The following is a 15838-nucleotide window of genomic DNA, read 5'->3' as shown; positions in this document are numbered from 1 at the left end:
AGAAGAAATTTCCCCCTGAGGTGAAAATAGTGAATATGATATATGTCACGCATATCCCCAAGAAGGAGCGCAAGCGCGCACTGAGGTACATCTACGCTGTAGAGCCTGTCGCCCCAAAATTCAACCCATGGTCGGCTTGCCCGATCACCTTCGATCGCAAGGACCACCCGACCAGTATCCATCATGGAGGTTCGGCGACCCTAGTACTCGACCCAATTATTGATGGATACCATCTCACTCGCGTCCTTACGGACGGCGGCAGCAGTCTTAACTTGATTTATCAAGACACTGTTTGTAAAATGGGTATCGACCCGTCAAGAATCAAGCCTAGTAACACTACCTTTAAAGGAGTGATACCCGGCGTAGAGGCCCGCTGTACGGGTTCATTAACATTGGAAGTAGTCTTCGGTTCACTGGGTAACTTCCGAAGTGAAGACTTGATCTTCGACATTGTCCCCTTTCGCAACGGTTATCACGCACTGCTCGGATGAACTGCCTTCGCCCGTTTCAACACAGTCCCGCACTACGCGTACTTAAAGCTCAAAATGCCCGGACCGCATGGCATTATCACAGTCAATGGAAACATGGAGTGCTCCCTCCATACTGAGGAGCACACTGCGGCCCTCGCAACCGAGGTGCAGAGCAGCCTCATCAAGCCGAACACTTCATCGGTCATCAAGGCCCCGGACACCGCTAAACGAGTCCGGCCTACTCTGCAGAATGACAGCTCGGTAGATCTAGAGCTAGACTAGCAGTCTTGCCTCCGCCGATCGCCCCACACAACCGCGGCATATGTACCGTGTGTGCATAATTACGCACTCAAAATACCCTGGGCAACGTCAGAGGCACACTGCGGACAAGGTCTATAGTGTGGCTTGACCCTATTCTGACCTTAACTTTTTCGATCTTTTTTCCTGCTTACTATAGGTTCATTAAAACCTAGCTACCCTATGGTCGTGCAAGGGATCTTTCCGGGCCCCTTTTCATATAAACGACCATCGACGGCTCCTCTCAAAGGATTTCTTACCATCGCCCCTATTCGGTATTGGTTTATTTTACCATCTGTATTCCCTCCTTGCTTCAGATTGCCAGACATACTTTGGCCCGGCCTAAATACCGGGGGTTCTATTCGGCCACGTATATTTTCAAAAGTCCGAACACCTCTGGGGTATACTTCGGCGTCCCGAATATTGCATTATATGCATCAGCTCCGAATCATGTCTTTGGTCAATAGTTGGGTTGCCCGGCTTCTGTGATTACCACCTTACGTTCCGCTCGTTCGGCTAAGGTAGTAAAGGGAGAACTACTGCGATTGTGTTTCTGGTTTGTCCGGTCAAACACCTCAGTAGAGAAAGCCAAAAACTGACTTTCATGATATGGCGAGAGCTGATCGTCGATTCGGTGACTTGCTAGAAATCTTTTGTGATTTACTTTGTATTATACGAAGGGCTGGCCTTCACTCAGTCATGCGCCTAAGGCATCCTAGTTCGGATGGCCGCATACGCACCAGGGGCTTGTACTTAGCCCCACTATCAAACTCCTATGGCTAAGTGAAAGTAATAAAGCCGCATAGTCTGATTGCCTGGTTCGCTGCGCAGACACCTCCTTTACGGACCAAGACGTTGGGTCAAGTGTGATCGCGCGCTATACCGAACACCCCCGTAGCATCTACGTGGTGGCTGAAGCCGACAACTAGCAAACTTTCAGAATTGACATGGGCGCACAGGACGAAAATAATTTCAGATAAAGACTTAAATATATTACAAGCCTGGGCTCATAAAACAAAGTTTGGACAGCCCCGGTACATTAACTCAAACATAACATTCTTTGAGCATTGGCCCTCTACTATTCAGGCACCTGCTAGTACATCTTCAAAGTACCTCTCCAGCTTGCGATGGTCCTTGCCTTCAGGTGGTCCTGCGGTTGCCACATCGGCGGCCTTCATCTTCACCCAGTGCGTCTTGACATGGGCAAAGGCCATCCGCGCACCCTCTATGCACGTCGAGTGCTTCACAGCTTCAACTCGGGGCAGCGCATCAACGAGTCACCTCACCAAGCCGAAGTAGCTGCTCGGAATAGGTTTGACTGGCCAAAGTCAGACTATGATGTCCTTTATGGCCAGGCCGGACATCCTATGCAGCTTCGACAGTTGAATCATCTAGTTGTTCAATAGCATCGGATGCTCCGGAACAGCTTCTCTGTCGTGTTCCCCTCCTGGGCTCGGAAAAACTGCGCAGCGTCGGTAGCACTCCTCGGAAGATCCGCAAAGGCATCTGGAGAACTCCACAGTCGAGTGAGCAAGGAATATCTTTGACCCCCAAATATACTCTACAAAAGAAAGGGCTTACCAGCCGCTATCTATTCGGCCTGCCGGATCTCTTCACGAGCACTCCGGGACTCGGTACGTGCCTCCTTGGCCTCATGGAGGGCTTTGGCGAGTTCGTCCGCTTGGGCGTAGTCTTCTCCTCCAAAGCCTCGCATTTGCCGACGGCGTCCTTCAGCTCTTGCTCCACTTCGGCCACCCTCTCTTCATGCTGGCGGCGGGCGACCTGTGCAGTCTTTAATTCCTCAGCCGCTTTGGCAGTGGCCGCTTTGCTCGCCTTTGCCTCCTCCTTGGCTTGGGCAAGGGCGCTCTTGAGGGTCTCGTCCTCGGCCGCGCTACCTGCACTCATAATCACAGCAGAACATGAGTTACACTCCGAATTTTCATATCACTTCAGATGTATGATCAAACTCTTTTAACATACACGCATACCTTGCGTCTCATCGAACCATTTGTTAATGTGGCCGATCTCATCATCAGCCAGCTTCAGTTTTCGATTGAGTTCGGAAACTTCAGTGGCCTGGGCGGTTGCTGCCAACAGGGAGGCCTGTTAGGAAATATATAAGTATGTCACCTTTTCCAAATACTATGTGATCCTCTGTTCGGCTTTTCTCAAAAGCCAGACAGCGTCTCAGGGGCTACTATCTATATACAGGTATATTTCCTTCATATGAAAAGCGTCTAGAGCATTACGTCGCATACCTTGAAGCCTGTTAGTAGGCTGGTGAAGGCCTCGTTCAGCCCGCTCTTGGCGGACTGAACCTTCTCAACCACCACACCCATCAGGGTGCGGTGCTCCTCCATGATGGAAGCACGTCGTAGTGCTTCCACCAGAGCATTCGGCGCCTCCGGATTAGTGGAGGTCACCGTCGGAGCTGATGCTCCCCCTCTTTCAAAGGGGGCCGCTCGCCCGATTCCGGAGCCGTATGGGTCTTCGGAATGATGTCCGGCTGGGGGCCGGACTGGTCAAGGCCCCCGCCGTCGGTCACCATGGGGACCGCACCCCCCATGTCTTCGGCAACCGAGGTATTACCCTCGGCCGCCGTTTCGGCAGCCTCGCCCACCCCTTCACGGCCTGGAGAGGTCCTTCGGGACAACACCTCGGTGTCATCTGCGATGATTGGCGGAGAGGCTCGCGGAGGCGTCTCGCTCTCTACCATCTCGGGCGGCAGTGAACTCCCCTCAGATAGTGAAGGATTGGGAAGGTCGCGAGCAGGACTGAAAGGCATACGGTGTAATATGTTATACTATAAAACCATAAAGGGCCGGAGACATACAATAAATCCTTTGATACTTACGATTCGGCCAGGGGCTTCACCCTGGGAAGTTTCTTGATGGGTTCGGCCTCCGAATCCGAACCATCCGAGAGGGCCATCTTCCCCCTCTTGGGCGCCTCCTCCTCTGGGTCTGTGGACGCTGCCCTCTTCTTCTTCCTCCCCTTAAGAGGGGAGTCGCTTTCCGCTTCCTCCTCCTCTTCGTCTTCATCTCCCTCGTGGGAGGAGGGGATTTTGGTCTCTCCGGACATTGCGTCCGAAGTACCCTTGTGGCGGAGGCCGCCCTTGGCCTCCTTGCCCTTCTTCTTCTTGGCCTTCTTCTCCGGCGCCTGATATGGCGCCGGGACCAGCATCTTCTCAGCTGGGGTTCGGCTGGGTCTTCAGGCAGCGGGGCCGGACACTTAATCCGCTCCGCCTTCGCTATCCAACCCTATACAAGGGACAGAAAACTCGTTATGATTAAAGTATTCATTGACCGAATATATGTTCGGGAAAATAATACTTACTGGTGTGGCCAGATTCTCGCTGTGAAGACCAATGTTCGGCCACGCTTTTTGGGCCTTGAATAGCAGCTTCCAGATGTCTTCATGCGTTGTGCCGAAGAAGCTCTTCAGGGTCCATGGATCTTCCAGATTGAACTCCCACATGTGAGAGGGCCGGAGCTGGCAGGGAAGAATCCGACGGAAAAGCATCACCTGAATCACGTTGGTGAGACTGGTGTTCTTGCCTATCATGTTTGTGATGCGCTTTTGCAGCATCAATACTTCCGCTGTGGATCCCCAGTCCAGACCCTTGGTGGTCCATGAAGTGAGCCGCATAGGGGGTCCGGATCTAAACTCAGGAGTGGCCGCCCACTTGGCGTCGCGTGGTTCGGTGATGTAAAACCACTCCTGCTGCCATACCTTGACAGTCCCCACGAAGGCCCCCTTAGGCCAAACAACATTGGGGAGTTTGCTCACCATGGCGCCGCCGCAGTCCGCATGCTGCCCGTCGACCACCTTCGGCTTCAGATTGAAGACTTTTAGCCATAGGCGAAGTGTGGGGGGTGCGGAGTAGTGCTTCACACACGATGATGAACGCCGAGATGTGAAGGAAAGAATTTGGGGCTAGATCATGGAAATCTAGCCCGTAGTAGAACATGAGGCCCCGGACGAACGGGTGGAGGGGAAATCCTAGCCCGCAGAGAAAGTGGGGGATGAATACAACCCTTTCGCAGGGCTCCGGAGTGGGGATGACTTGGTCCTTAGTGGGGAGCCTGTGAGCGATGTCCGCAGACAGATATCCCGCCTCCCAGAGCTCCTTGGCGTCCCTCTCAGTGATGGAGGAGGCCTCCCACTTGCCTTTCGAACCGGATCCAGACATGGCTGGAGAGGATGGTGGCGGTGGAAAAGATTGAAGCTTGAGCGCAGGAGCTCGAAGATGGGAAAATAGGAGAAGGATGAAGGCGTGGGAAAAGGGGGAATCTTTATCCTCTTATATAGGCAGTGAATATCAAACGCCCCCCTCAAGCCTTAAAACCTGCATGTTCCCAAGGGGTCGTGCGAATGACACAGTTGGATTACCCAAAACCGTATTGATGAGGATCCCACGATAAGCGGACATGATCTCTGTTTTGACAAGATGTGTCGATAGAGGCTGTGCCTCGAAACGCGAAGCGGGAGGCGAAAAAAACGATTCAAAATGTTAAGAGGCCAGGCGTAATGTTTCGCCGAAAAGTTGTCCGTTGACACACATTATTTTGATTACATATTTTGCCTTCATGGCAAAGGGTTGTGACTGTTATATAGAGCCGGATATAATTCTTTTGTTCAGAAGATTGCTTTGGAGTATTCAGGAGGAGGAACCCGCCTTGCAATGCCGAAGACAACCCGCATTCCGAATATATCGTCATTGAAGACTGGTTCAGGGGCTACTGACGGACTCCTAGATTAGGGGGTCCTCCGGTGTCCAGGCTGTGTGATATGGGCCAGACCAATGGGCCATGAAGATACAAGGCAGAAGACCTTCCCCCCGTGTCCGGATAGGACTCTCCTATGCGTGGACGGCAAGATTGGTGTACGGATATGTAAATTCCTTCCTCCACAAACCGACTCTGTACAACCCTAGACCCCTCCGGTGTGTGTATAAACCAGAGGGTTTAGTCCGTAGAGGCTATCAGAATTCACATAGGCTAGACAGCTAGGGTTTAGCCATTACAATCTCGAGGTAGATCAACTCTTGTAACCCCTATACTCATCAAAGTCAATCAAGCAGGAAGTAGGGATTTACCTCCATTAAGAGGGCCCAAACCTGGCTAAACACCGTGTCCCCTTTGTCTCCTGTTACCTTCGATCCTCAGACGCACAGTTCGGGACCCCCTACCCGAGATCGGCCGGTTTTGACACCGACAGTTGGGTTTTCAGCACGAGCACAAATGGATCGAAGATGATCCAAATAGAAAGCTTCGGTAGTGCGATAGATTTTGGGTGGTTCTTCAACCATTGGTTTAGTAGGTACAACTAATTTTTTTTGGTATTTTGCGTTTCCTACCCATAACTAAAGACAGAAAACAAAAGCAAAAAAATAAAACTACTTAGTGATAAAGCAAACAAGCACACACGAGAATATTCACCCCACACTATTGCTCCCCGGCAACGGCGCCAGAAAAAGGTCTTGATAACCGACAAGTATAGGGATCATTTGTAGCCTTCTTCGATAAATAAGAGTGTCGAACCCAACGGGGAGCTAAAGGCAGAACAAATATTCCCTCAAGTTCTATCGACCACCGATACAACTCTACGCACACTTTAACCTTTGCTTTACCTAGAACAATTACGAAACTATTTTGAAGAATAAAACTACAAGTACTTTGCGAGAATAAAACTACGAATAAATTGCGAGACAATAAAAGTGGATAGCTTTTGTCAACAAGAAAGTCATTTGTCCCTATGCAATCGATAACAAGTACCGGTAATCATTCTTGCAATTCTACATGAGGGAGAGGCATGAGCTAACATACTTTCTCTACTTGGATCATATGCACTTACGATTGGAACTCTAGCAAGCATTTGCAACTACTAAAGATCATTAAGGTCGTGAAACCCAACCATAGCATTAAGTATCAAGTCCTCTTTACCCCATACGCAAAACCCACCTACTCGGGTTTAAGCTTATGTCACTCTCGCAACCCACCATAAGCGAATCATGAACGTATTGCAACACCCTACAGCGGGGGGCCCTCACGTTTGCGCGAGACGGAGGGCACCGTAGGACAGCACCATAAATAAAATATTCAATCATACCAACCAAGATCACGATTAACCCATATGACAAAACGGATCTACTCAAACATCATAGGATAGCCAAATATCATTGGGAAATAATATATGGAGTTGAGAACCATGTTTAAGTAGAGATTACAGCGGGGAGAAGGGGTGTTACACTGCTGCATAGAGGGGGAGAAAGTTGGTGTTGATGGTAGCAAGATTGTTGATGTAGATCGTCATCACGATCCTAGCCCCGGCGGCACTCCGGCGCCACCGGGAGAGAGGGGGAGAGAACCCCCCCTCCTCCTTCTTCTTCCTTGGCCTCCCCGCCTAGATGGGAGGAGAGTTCCCCCTCTGGTCCATGGCCTCCATGGCGGTGGAGGGGCGGGAGCCCTTCCGAGATTGGATCTATCTCTCTGTTCCCTTCTGTTTCGCGTTCCCCAGATCTGGCCGAAAATCGTTTCTTATATTCCAGGAGATCCGTAACTCCGATTGCGCTGAGATTTTAACTCGATTTTTTGTGGATATAAGCTTCCTTGCGCCCGAAGTAGAGCCCCAACCGACATACGAGGTGAGCACAACCCACCACCACGCGCCTGGCCCCTGGGGCGTACCCTGGTGTCTTGTGGGCACTGTGGGCCCCCATTTGTGTTGATTCCAAGTCCAAAAAATCACATATATTCCAAAATAATTCTCCGTAAAATTTTATCGCGTTTGGACTTCGTTTGATATGGATTTTCTGCGAAACAAAAAACATGCAACAAACAGGAACTGGCACTAGGCACTGGATCAATAGGTTAGTCCAATAAATCGTATAAAATGTTGCCAAAAATATGTGAAAGTTGTGTAATATTGGCATGAAACAATCTAAAATTATAGATACGACAGAGACGTATTAGGCAGCGGGGTCCTATTGGAAACTAAGGGATATTAAGGCCTCCTTTTAATAGAGAATCGGAACAAAACATTAACACACGGTGAATACATGAACTCCTCAAACTACGGTCATCACCGGGAAGTGTCCCGACTATTGTCACTCCGGGGTTGCCGGATCATAACACGTAGTAGGTGACTATGACTTGCAAGATCAGATCTAGAACATAGATATAATGGTGATAACATAAACGGTTCAAATCTGAAATCATGGCACCCGGGCCCAAAGTGACAAGCATTAAGCATGGCAAGGTCATAGCAACATCAATCTCAGAACATAATGGATACTAGGGATCAAGCCCTAACAAAACTAACTTGATTACATGATGAATCTCATCCAACTCCTCACCGACCAGCGAGCCTACAAAGGAATTACTCACTCCCGGGTGGGAGCATCATGGAATTGGCGATGGAGAAGGGTTGGTGATGACAAAGATCGAAGATCCCCCTCTCCGGAGCCCTAAACGCACTCCAGATCTGGCCTCCCGATGAAGAATAGGAGACAGCGGCGGCTCCGTCTCGTGGAACGCAATAATTCTTCCTCCCTGATTTTTTTCTGGATAAATAGGATTTTATAGCGTCGGTTTCAGGGTCTACGGGGCCACCAGGTGGGGACAACCCACCTGGGCGTGCCTGGAGGGGGTGGCACGCCCTGGTGGATTGCCCACCCAGGTGCCCACCTCCGGTGGTTCTTGGCTCCAGAAATTATCTTTTATTGTATAAAAATTCCTCGCAAAGTTTCGTTCCAATCCGAGAACTTTTATTTCTGCACAAAAACAACACCATGGTAGTTCTGCTGAAAACAGCGTCAGTCCGGGTTAGTTTCATTCAAACCATGCAAATTAGAGTCCAAAACAAGAGGAAAAGCGTTAGGAAAAGTAGATACGACGGAGACGTATCAAACCTCCTTGCCCTTTGTAGCTTAGTCCTGCTTGATGTCAGGTGCCATTCTTTGTAGCTTAGTCCTGCTTGGTGTCAGGTGTCAGGTGCCACTGCTTGGTGTCAAGTTCATATCCTGATCTGCCCTAAAACTCTCAAGATATTTCCTTGCAAGAAATGGTGTAGTAAATGCTTTGATCTTCCATTTCTTGCAACATATGTGCTCTTCCACATACTTCTTGACCATGAAGCATTTAGTCCTACTGTCATATGATGCCCATAAATACCAAGTGCAATCCTCATCACATACTGCCTTTACTCTCTTCTTGTCATTCACTAGCAACTTCACATCCACTCTGTTTTTGCAGCTATACTCCTTTATAGATTTCCTTAACAATTCAACATTCTCAAATACTTGACCCACATGGAACTTTGGACAGTGAAGGTCCTACTTTCTGAAAGCTCTGAAGTTGGTCCGAGTTTCATCATCTGAATCTGGTGCCCACAAGTCCTCACCTTCTGATTCATAATCAGACATGTATTCATCTTTTGCTTCAACACCTTGCTTGACCTGTCCTACATCTCCCCCCTTCACCTTAGCCTTTGACTGCACTGGCTCATCTTCATCCACATTGTCAGGATAAAGATCATCATCCCCATCACTGATATCAAAATCACTATCAAACATGTCAGCTAGATCAAAATCACTGTCATCTGAGTCACCGTCTAATGCTGACAACACTTCTTTCCTTCCCCTCTTGGCTCCTCTATCCCCATCTTCCTCCCTCTCCACTCCATTATTCTCTGCCTCTGCTCCACTAGCATCCAAATGTACTGCATGTTATTGTGGCTCAAGAGAACTCTCTTGCTGCACATGATCCAAATGGTCTGAGTCTGACTGAATGTTCTCTGTCCTCCATGCAAAGATGAATGGATTGCCATCATCAACTGCAACTTCTGCATTGTTTGGATAAACTATTTGAATTGGAATAGGGTCTTGTTCTTCTGTATGTGCTCCACTGTTGCTAGATTCGGGATTGGTAGTGCTCTTTTCTTTGGAAGGGCTGAACACTGGTGGCAGATGAGCTCTTGGATTATTGACTGCATCATCAGTATCTTGTTAGAATGCAAACTGTCATCATGGTCCAGATAAATATCACAGAAATGATGGCCTATTGACAGAAATGTCATCATTTGATCAGTATCTTCCTCACTCCTAATCTGTCTCAAAGCATTTCTCGTAGATGTCAAGAATGGGAATGCAGTAGTATGCTTTTATCCTTCCAGCCATTTCCCATCCTATCTCCTCCACCATATGCTCCACCATGATTGGAGACCAGGTTAACCTATCAACTTGATCATACCACACTTCATGTCCATTGACATAACTTCTGTTGCTTCCTTGACCCATGAAAAAAACATGATGAAATAGCACTGAGAATTTCTCACTGCGTGCTCCTGTTACAAAAAAGCACACAAATTGAATAGACCGACCAATGATTGTAACAAACTTGACCAGAAATTGAACCTTTTATGTGAACCATAAACCCTACAGTAACACCCCAATTCTTCCTCGAAAACCCTAGCAGAAATTATGAACCCTGGTCCACCATGAGTACGCAATTCAGGACAAATTAGGTACAACAATGACTAACATACGCAATTGCATGTAGAATCAAACCTATATTCCACTTTTCAAACCGTGGCAAAAACCCTAGCATAAACCCCCAAATCGGTTAATAAAACCCTAGAATTTCTTCCAATGCAGGCAAATTCAACAGAAATGTACACAAACTAAATCAATCTCTACGTAACTCGATTAGATGTCAAATAGGCCAGAAAATTGAACTTACTGTACTCAGGGGCAGGGGATCCATCGGGCCGACGAACTGCAGCCATGGCGGCACCGCCTTGCCTTCACCACGGTGGCGAGACCCTCCTCCGCGGCCGATCCTTCGAAACCGACAGCGAAAATCGTCGCAACCACTTCGCCCGCGATCAAGTGCTCCCTCCTCAGCCGCGCCGTCGGCTCTACCCACCAAAACGACGAGACATGGGAGGTGGAGAGACAGGGGTGGTGGAGAGGTAGGAGGGCGACCAGATATTGAAACAAAGATGGGAGGTTTTTTTTTGTAAACTGGGCACCGCTTCGCTTCTCCAAACAACACGTGGCCACGGGGACTGGTCAACAAGTGGTCAGTCGGCGGCGAGTCTCTGTACATGGAACAGTGACCGTATAATCACGTCCCATCGTACATAGTGACCGTAGTGACCGTATTTCTAAGTACGGTGACCAACTCGAGCTCGCGACGCAAGTTCAAGTACCTGTAGTGCATTTTACTCAATTGTTTTCAACGGGCTTTGCATTTCCTTTGGACTGGACATACGGCAAAAAAATTCACTCCATAATGCATGATGGTTTTTTTTCTCATATAGGACTTGGTGAAAATATTAGATATGTTCCCTTCGCAAGCGAGCAGTAGAAAAAATTAGAAACACCCGGATAAATATTTGATCCTTTTTTAGATGACCCAGGTAGGTTTTGATCGGTGAGGAGAAACGGCGCGACGACTATATCTCGCTTATTGCGAGTCCTCCATCCGTCTCGCCGAAGGTTTTTATGCGCGGGTTGTAATGGGCCGGCCCACTTCTCCTCGCTTGATCGATCGCTCGACGTACTAGTTTGTGGCAGTCTTTTTTCTGGTTTTCTTTTGTTTAACATTTTTCAAATGCATTATTTATATTTTCCAAAAACAATATGTAATTTTTTTATAATATATATCTTTATATTTAAAAATATTTAGAAGAATGAAAAAGGGTAAAAAGGGAAGAAAACAGTAAAAAAAACAACAGGAAAAAATCCAGCAGTGGCTTCCCGCGCACTAGGGCGGCCAATATAAGGCAGGCACCTGGTTGCTCACGCGCTGGTTGTGAAAGCTGACTGTCTCGCTTGAGCGAGACATAGTTGCGCCCGGATCCTAAGGGTAACTTGGGCTGCTGGCCCGATATTTTTTAGCCTCTCCACCCTCTCGTTCGTATGAGGGGCCTTGAACGAGTGCAAAATCACGGAGGCACATCCCAAGTGCAAAACCATAGATGGCGTGGACTTGATTTTGGAGATATGGACGGTAGGACTTCCTACCTCGGCAACTCCTATTTCCCGCGTAGGTCGGGGAACAGCGCCCCAACTATATTTTGCTTATAGCGAATCGTACAATACGCTCGTCTGAAGCTTTATCATCTGCACTACAGTATATCGACCGGACCATTTCCACGCATTTAGTCACTCGCTCAATGGTTGCGTTCGCTCTGGGTTTTTATGGGTCAATATTTATTTTTACCTTCGGTGTTCTTTGTTTCTTTACCGTTTTTCTCTAGTTTCCTTTGTTTTTATCACTGGTTTTCTTAGTCTTTCTCGGTTTTTATTGCTTTTTCTACAATGTTCTTCTTTTTTTCGTTTCTTTCTCGGTTCTCTTTGGGTTTTTTGTTTTTTTACTTTTCTTTTTTGCACAGGTTTTCTCTGGCTTTTTTAGTTTGTTTTTCTTTTTCCCTTATGTTTTCATTGTTTCATTCTTTAGTTTCTTATTTTTCCTTTTCCTTTTCCATCACCTGTCTAGAAATTTCATAAACATTCTAAATTTTCATATATATCCAAAAAAATATTATTACACATTTAATATTTTACAAATACATGACTAATAACAAAATTCAAATATATATTTTGAAGTCTACCTTTTTCGTACACATCGTCTATTTTAATACCCATATAGAATATTTTTATACAGGTTTAATACTTTTTTCGTACAAATTATTTTTTTCAAATATATGTTATAATGTCTGCTTTTTTCTACACATTGTAAGTTTACATATACATCTGAAACATTTTTTAAAACATATATCACGTTTTTTTAATTAAACAAAAAAAATTACATTGTATAAACGACTTTGAAAAAATTCCATGTACATGTTTTTGAAGTTCGTGAATTTTTGAAAAATGTCACGGGCATTGTTTTTGAAAGATATGAACAATTTTGTAAAGTGATGCTGACAAGTAATTTACACTGTATTAACATTTTACAAATTCCTTGTATTAATTATTTTGAAGAAATTATTTTTTGAATATATGCATTTAAAATATATATTCGAAAATATAAAAATCTAAAAGAGATAATGGGCAAACATAAAAAAGGAACTAACCTAGAAGATGGGCGAGCCCATTACTTGTGGGAGAGGGCTCCTTCAACGAAACCTTCTTTCGTCTTGCATTAAGCAAAACATAGGTGTTCCTATTATTTTATCAACAGTGGAAAATCATAGATAGCATGGCCTTGATTTCGGGTAATATAGACAAGGATGGTGGGACTTCCTATTTGGGCGGCTCCTTATTTCCCCTTGTAGGTCATGGAATAGGGAGAAAACACAACCCCCGGTTAGCTTGACCGGAGATGGGCTGGCCCATATTTACGAATACACGTGCTTTTCACCCACCGGTTTTTGAAAGGTTCTATGACCATCCATTAAGCAGTTTTTATTTTTAACTACTTTTTTGAGGATTTTGTTTCATTTTTCCATTTGAACATTGGATTCGTTTTTGAAATTCATCAATAAATTTTCGAAATTCACAAACAATTTATACAATTTTGGGAACATTTTTACAACTGACAATGATTTTATTAATTCGCGAAAAAATTGAATCGACAAACATTCTTTTATATTTGGGAACAATGCTTAGAAAGCATATATTTTTTCTCAATTCGTGAACTTCATGTATTCAGAAAAAATTTCCAACTCATGAACATATTTTGAAATTGGGGGATTTTAAAAAATGCTTGAACTATTTTTGAAAACCAAGGAACATTTTCTAATTTATGAAAAATTTAAAGCCCGGAGTATTTTTTATTTATGAACAGATTTTAGAAGTTATATTGTATTTTTTAAATTAGTGATCAGCAGATATTTTTTAAACAAGCAGAATACCAAAAGAAGTGAACAAAAGTAAAAGAAGAAGGATAAACAAAAAAAGAAATATTGAAAAAGAAAAAAGCAAACAGAGGCGACCCACCCACGCAGGGGCCATCCCAAAAGCGCGCACCTCAGAACATGGGCGTGTTTACAGGCGTCCTCCTATTTGACGCTACTGGCGTCAAACTGGAGGGGAAACACACAGTGTGAATGCTAATGGCCGGATCCCTCCCAATGCCTGGTAGTGTCTGTTTTTCTCTTGCAGTGCACTGTAGAAAGCCGATGTACTATAGCGAACCAGCTACTGGAGCAGCAGACACATTGTAGCGATCGGGTAATGGAGTGAGCATTTATTATTATTATTTTCCTATTTCAATTTCTGACCACTTTTTCAAAAACGTGAACATCTTCTGAAACAGTGGGCATTTCGTATAAAAGTCTAACTTTTTTTAAAAAACACGATCATTTTAAAAACTGCAAACAATTTTTAAAACACAAACGATTTTTAAATTACTGAATATTTTTTGAAATTATGAGAAATTTTTTAAATTTTGAGTAATTTCTAAAAACCTGAATATTTCTAGGAATTTTTTAATAGTTTTTTAAAAAATCAATATTTTTTATGTCTAAATATTTTTGAATTAGGTCACTAATTTGGAAAAACATTGGAATAGCATACAATTTTAGAAATTTTTTAAAAAAAATTAGGTAAATCCAAACAATATTTGAAAGTGCATTTTTATTTGAAATTTTGATTTAAAAATGAAATAGAAAATCAAATAACTACTCGAAAGAAAAAATATATAAAGAAAAGAAACAGGGGAAAACGGTTAAGGAACCTGAAGTTCCCAAAACTGGTAAAAACCCAGGCAACAACCTTCCAAAAGGTTCGGAACCAGGAGCTGCTAAAATGGGTTGGCCCACATCTGGACACTCGATCGGTCCCCTTTGTGTGGCATCTAACACTTTTCCATAGAATATGGGAAATAGGAAATTCCATGGATAGTCACAGAACACATAAGCTTTACGAAGAATAGGCCTTATGGGCAATATTGATAGGAAAAGTACCACAAACGGACACATCTCATGTCGAATGACACACCCCAAATCCTATGTATCACTTCTTGTGGGTGTTAAGCTTTGAATCACCCACTGCATTGGAAGATGGCCCAGCCCATTAGTAACTGCACCGAAGAGAGTGTCGAACCGCTAGGGGAGGGGACAACCATCTTCCTTGTCAATTTTTTTGTTTTTTCTGTTTTCTGTTGTCCCTTTTTTTCCTTTTCCTATATATATTTTTCTCTCAATTTATACATTTAAAAAATGTTAAATTTTATAAATTATTCGCATTTCAAATAGTGCTGGGGATTTAAAAAATTGTTCACATTTTCGAAAAAATATATTTTAAATCCCTATTTTTTCCTATTTATGAAAAAACTGTAGAATTTAAAGTAAAATGACTATTTCATATAATGTTCACAAATTGCTCACATTTTAGAAAATTATCTCTTTTTAAAAACAATTGGAATGATATTTTTGAATAAGACAAGAATTTAGAGAATACATGAGTATTTTTTAATTCACAATTTTTTTTGAATTCACAAGACATTTTTTAAATTTACGAACTTTTTTTGAATTCATGAAGTTTTTTGAATTTGTGAACATGATTTGAATTCACGAACATTTTTGTATTCACAATCACTTTCAAAATCACCAATGTTTTTTCAAATCCAATAACACTTTCTGAATTCGTAAACTTCTTTTTATTCGTTAACATTTTTTGAATTGATAACTTCTTTGAATTCTTGATTTTTCCCCAAATTAAAATTAAAACCAACCGGAAATAAAAATATGAAATGAAAAAAAGGACGTGCACTAACTCTGCTCGCGCTTGTTAGGCCAGGCCCATCTGGCGTGAGCAACGCAAGTTGTAGCGATCGCGACGAGTGATACCTAGCAGCGCCCGAATGTAACAACTAACAACTGGTCACCTAGATCTTTGCAAGATGGACAATGACGGAACAGTATGACACCTTGTAGTGAGCCCAAACGCCAATGAATACATGAGCAAGCTTGTGATAACACCATTGCTTTTGACACTCAAGAGACGTGGTAACCCCTTGTGAACCCTACCCGCTAGCATCCATTGTCTCTTGTTCGACTCGCCTTTGATGGTCGTACATTTTTTAGGTTAGTATGTTTCTGCCGGCGTGATGACACCA

This window comes from Aegilops tauschii, chromosome 4 (assembly GCF_002575655.3).
Source record: "Aegilops tauschii subsp. strangulata cultivar AL8/78 chromosome 4, Aet v6.0, whole genome shotgun sequence".
In the NCBI taxonomy this organism is placed as follows: domain Eukaryota; kingdom Viridiplantae; phylum Streptophyta; class Magnoliopsida; order Poales; family Poaceae; genus Aegilops; species Aegilops tauschii.
This window is presented reverse-complemented; position numbering follows the sequence as displayed.